We start from the raw sequence: 5,836 nt of genomic DNA, 5'->3' as shown, positions 1-5,836 counted from the left end.
AGGAAGACTGAAAAGCCAGAGGGTCAACTCTAAAGACTCTGTGTGCAAATGTTGATGGGGATTGACATCATTAAGCCCGTGGAAGGGAGAGGTTGCAGATTAGTGCAGTTGCAGAGGAAGAATCAATTGACCTGGAGAAGAATGTGGCAAAAGAGCCTTGCGTGCCTCGGGAATGGGGGTCCTCTTGGATGCAACAAGCCAGAGGTTGCAAGACCTCGCATGAATGTGGTTTGGTGGCACCTTGAAAGCCCGGATGGAGAAGATAAAGGCCAGAGAAACTGACTAGGAAACACAAAGACCATAGACAGTGAAAGCACATTAACTCTCAGGGGCATCAGATACCAGAATACTCTAAAGACCAGACTCCTCCCCCATTTTTTTAGACCCAACAGAATAGGGAAGAAATCTTCCATTGTTACTTGATGTTGAATTCCATGTGGAGTCTGGCGTGTGAGGGCTGTAAACCAGATTCTAATCCGATTTATAAAAATGAAGAAATATTACAGTTTTCCACATTGAGTATCATGGGAAAATTCATGACTGTCATATTTCAAAATCTGCAATGGTACATTAGAATTCCGTATCTAATTTCCAAGCTATTCTGCTGAAAGCATCTTCAATTTTTATATGCATCTTGGAGTCATTAACAGCTATGTCTTTGGAATCAGAAAGAAGTAGTTTGAATAATAACTGTGCTTCTAACATGATTTATAAACAAAAGTCACTTAATATTTTTGAGCTTCAGGTGCCTCCTGTGGAAATGGGGATACCTACCCAACAGGGTTATCATGATGTTAATTGGATAATCCATTTCTGAAAAAAGAGCTTAATTTCTTAGCCGGCACTTAGAATGCCTTCAACAAGCTGTAGCTTCTGTGATTATTTTTGTGCTGCTGGGGTTGGGACCAGGAGTCTGGTCACCTAGGCTCTATCAACACTGGGACAGGAGCTTGGGCAAATCACCTGCATGTCAGTGTCCCCCATCTTTCCACCTGAGATGCTTGGGAATGACAAATGACCTCACGCCATGCTCAGGAGGGAAAGGGTAATCTTCCTTCCCTGGTGGGATTTATTCCTATTTCTGGAGGGAATGTGAATTCAGGATAAGCTGTGGTCTAGGTAGCTCTTTTGCAAGAGGTAGGAGAGAATTTCTACTTCTCAAATGTCTTTTTTTTTTTAATGTTTATTTTTGAGAGAGAGAGAGAGAGAGTTTCACAAGTAGGGGAGGGAAAAAGAGAAGGGACAGAGGATCTGAAGCAGGCTCCGTGCTGACAGCAGAGACCCCGATGAGGGGCTTGAATTCACAAACCATGAGATCATGATCTGAGCTGAAGTCGGATGCTTAATTGACTGCCTGCCACCCACGCGCCCCTAATTCTCATTTGCTAACGTGCATACAAATCTCCCGGTGTTTTAGAGACTTTATCTTTTTAAGTACTCTCTCCACCCACTGTGGGACTTAAACCCACGACCCCAAGATCGAGAGTCACATGCTCTACCAACTGAACCAGGCAGGCACCCCTAAATCTTCTGGTGTTTTAAAATACAGTTTATTAATAGAAAGTTTGAAGTATTGTAAGGCCAACGAATCAGGAGATGACTGCCATCAAAAGAATGGTTTATTACTCACAGTTCCCCAAGAAGGAGGTAGTACACCATGCTGTGGGGGACATACCCAAGGTCAGTCACTGGTCAGAGAGAGAAGGGAGAGCTGTGGCTAGTTTTAGGTGTTTCCTCAGAAAGGAAGGGGTGAACCAGGGTAAAAAGGCTTACACTTAGTTAGGTAATTTCAGTGGTCTCTGGGGCAAAGGGGCCATCCCTAGTTGTCTGGTACCTTCTCCCCTAGTGCAGTGATTAGAACAGTGGCCTGGAGAATGAGAGCCCCGTAAAGAAGGTGGTTGGGGTGCGGGCTCTGGACTGGTTGGTTTGTAACTGAAAAGCAAGCTTGGGGGCGAGTTGCCCATTCACTTTGGGAATTGGCTAGCCCTGGGAGGGGCCCTCCAGGCTCTGCAAGCCCCCAGATGTCAGAGCATCAGAACTACAGAAAATAAAAGACACCATTAATACACCAGGGAATCTTATTAAAACACAGAATTCTGAGCCTCACGACTGAGATTCTGACTTGCTTGGCCTGAAGATGAAGCTTATTTGTTTGCATTTCTTTTTTTTTAACGTTTATTTATTTTTGAGACAGAGAGAGACAGAGCGTGAGCGGGGGAGGGGCTGAGAGAGAGGGAGACACAGAGTCTGAAGCAGACTCCAGGCTCTGAGCTGTCAGCACAGAGCCCGACACGGGGCTCGAACCCACCAACTGCGAGATCATGACCTGAGCTGAAGTGGGACACCCAACTGACTGAGCCACCCAGGCGCCCCTCATTTGTTTGCATTTCTGATCAGCCCCCAAGTGACCCTACATGCGGCTGGTTTGTGGATTATACTCTCAAGGAAGATGAGCGAACGGCATTGTTAGCACCCCAGAAAACATACTCTGAGTAGAGGCGATCTGTTCTCCAACAGCTCCCATCCTGGATGAGGATAGCAGAGGGAAATAGATCCTCACGCTGCCCCCGCTGCGCACAGAACCGGGTGAAAGGGTCTGGTTACTAGCCGTCTTCGTTTCAGCTCTTCAAATGTAGAGACGTTAAGGTCAAATTAAACATGTTGGTGGTCTCAGTATAATTCAAAACGATTGAGCCTGCCCCCCCAAAGGCACTTAGGCACTTAGCGGGAAGGAGGATTCCATTAGTTAATTGACCACCAACCATTCGGAGAACTTCCCCTATGCGAAGGAGTGGACCAGGTGCTGGGGAGATTTTATTTTCAGTTTTACTCAAACATAACACAAAACCTAAGTGTACAGTTTAATGAGTCTTGGAAAGGCAAGGCACGTAACCACAACCCAGATCAAGGAATAGAACATTCACCAGGGCCACAGAAGGCTCCCTGATCCCCAACCCTGCCAGTTACTGGGCCCCCAACAATTCCTGACTTCTATCACCAGAGATTGGTTTTGCCTGGTTTTGAACTTTATGTGAATTAAGTTGTAGAGTGTATATGCTTGTGTCTTTTGTGTCTGGCATCTTCCACTCCACACTGTGAGGTCTGTGTGGTGCTTTGCACAGTCATGGTTCATTCTCACTGCTGTGTAGTTTTCCATTGTGTGAATAAACCACACTTCTTCCAACCTACTGGTGGTGGACATTTGTGGGGGGGGGGGGGTTCTATTTTGAGGCACTGTTATGAGTATTCTTTTTTTTAAATTTATTTTAACCTTTAATAAATTAACTTATTTTTTAAGTTTATTTACTTATTTTGAGAGAGAGAGTGTGTGAGACTGGGGGAGAGGCAGAGAGAGAGAAACCCCTACAGGCTCTGCACTGTCATGAACCCTGAGATCATGACCTGAGCTGAAACCAAGAGTCAGATGCTCAACTGACTGAGCCACCCAAGTGTCCCAAATTAATTTATTATTTTAATTTTTAGAGAGTGGGGGAAGGAGCAGAGTAAGAGAGAGAGAATCTTTAAGCAGGTTCCACGCTCAGCACAGAGCCCGAGGTAGGACACAATTCCCAGATGCTGGGATTATGACCTGAGTCGAAATCAAGTCAGACCCTCAACCGACTGAGCCACCCAGGGTCCCCAATGTTACAAGCATTTAAAAAAATTTTTTAACACTTATTTATTTTTGAGAGACAGAGTGAGACAGAGCATGAGCGGGGGAGGCACAGAGAGAGAGGGAGAACATAGAATCTGAAGCAGGCTCCAGGCTCCAAGCTGTCAGCAGAGAGCCCAATGGGGGGCTCGAACCCACGGACCATGAGATCATGACCTGAAGCAAAGTCGGACGCCTAACCGACTGAGCCACCCAGGCACCCCTGTTATGAGCATTCTTATTCATGTCCCATAGGGACTGTTGGGTATATACCTAGGAGCAGATTCTGTGCATCACGAGAATTTGTATTTAGCCCAAACGACTTCCAAAGCGATCATGCCAGCTTGCACGTGCATCAGCAATGAATGAGAGTTCCGGTCGCTCCACACGCTTGTCAACATGTACTCTCAACAGCCCTTGTCATTTTAACGATTCTGGTGGCTGTGTTGTGGTATCATGTCTTGAGTTTTTAATGGGTACAGGTGGAGAATGTCGGCAAGGAGACTAGAGTGAACGGGAGTGTGGAGGTGAGGAACCTCTAGCCATACTAGGGCAGCTAACCTGGGGGAAACATTTCTGTGGATGAGAAATGTCTTTCAGCAGGAGCTGCAGTGGGACAGGCCGTCAGTGCTCTCCTCTGGGTATGTTTGAAGCAATGTTTGAAGCAAGAGGCTAAAAATCGGAGAATTAAGTACAACGTGAGTGTTGAATTAGGCGTCCGGAAACTGCAAACAGAGAATCCACATATTCATAAGAAAGAAAATTACCAAGCTTTCGCTATGTGTTAGAAGCTGTGTTACCTGGACACTGTGGATATAAAAGTAAATAATGTTCAGAAGAGATGAGTAAGGTTGGGGCACCTGGATGGCTCAGTCAGTTAACGTCTGACTCTTGATTTCGGCTCAGGTCACGATCTCCCGGTTCCTGAGATCAAGCCCTGCGTCGGGCTCTGTGCTGATCGTGCGGACAGAGCCTGCTTGGGATTTTCTGTCTCCCTCTCTCCTTGACCCTACCCCACTTGCACTCTTTCTCTTAAAATAAATAAAGAAACATTAAAAAAAAAAAGAAGAAATGAGTAAGACAGATAATAAAGCATTGCGACAAATTCTCCTATAGAGCTTCCTACAGCCTGGAAGCAGGAAGAAGGTATCCCTCGGTTGGCCTGGTAGGGCCGGGAGTACTTCCCTACGAGGTGACATTGGATCCGAGTGTTGGTAAATTAGTGGTGGTTCATTAAGAAGGTGATGAACAGAGAAGCATGAGCCATGGTTCGAAGAGGTGGAAGGTTATGGGGATGTGGTTGCAGAAAAGTCCAGTAGGTTTGCACAGATGCGCGGGAGTGGGTGAGAGCAGACTGGGAGCAGCCTTGTAAATACTGCTGAGCATGAATGAGCTGTGGGCAAGGAGAAGCCGCCGAAGTCCTTCAGAGGGGGCCGCCGAGATCCCTTGGAAGGATATGGCGATAGCACGGGCCTTGTGATCTGAGGTAGGCAGCGGAGGAAATAAAAAGAAAGCGACAGAAGTGACTTCAAAGAAAATACGGCTCAGGTCTCCTCTGGCAGGGCAAAAAATCCTCATTTCTTGGGAACCGGAAAAGTACTTAAGGTGATGATGTTGTTCTGCTGGGAGGGGCCCAGTCCGAAGGTAATTTTTCAAAAGCAGCTGCTCTAAGTGTTGGTTAAATGGTGCCAGGGGATTATTCGCTGGACACAGGTGCCATGTTCAATGTTACTCATCTATCAATAAAGGCAGACTCCGAGTGCCGGCTGGATGCTGGATGGCAGCCGGGCACCCCTGAGACAGGAATCCTGTTAGCAGATGCGTCTCCCTGCTTTCGTCTGGGGCTCCGCTGCCGACTTCAAAGAGGAGCCTCAAGTCCTCGGCTTCCGCTTTGCCTCTGATCATTGCAGCCATGGCTCCTGCCCCGGTGACCCAAATACACCCTTCCCATCGTTTGAGATGGTTCCTACACACATTCCCCCCTGTGTTTTGATTTGTTTTTTTTTAATATACATTTTTAATGTTTATTTACTTATTTTTGAGAGAGAGAGAGCATGAGTGGGGAAGGGGCAGAGAGAAGAAGGGGACAGAGAATCCCAAGCAGGCTCCGTCCTGTCTGCACAGAGCCCAATGCTCGAACTCACAAACCGGGAGGTGATGACTGAGTCATAACCAAGAGTCAGA

The sequence above is a fragment of the Prionailurus viverrinus genome, chromosome E1, assembly GCF_022837055.1.
Source record: "Prionailurus viverrinus isolate Anna chromosome E1, UM_Priviv_1.0, whole genome shotgun sequence".
NCBI classification, from domain to species: domain Eukaryota; kingdom Metazoa; phylum Chordata; class Mammalia; order Carnivora; family Felidae; genus Prionailurus; species Prionailurus viverrinus.
Note: the sequence above shows the minus strand (reverse complement) of the source record.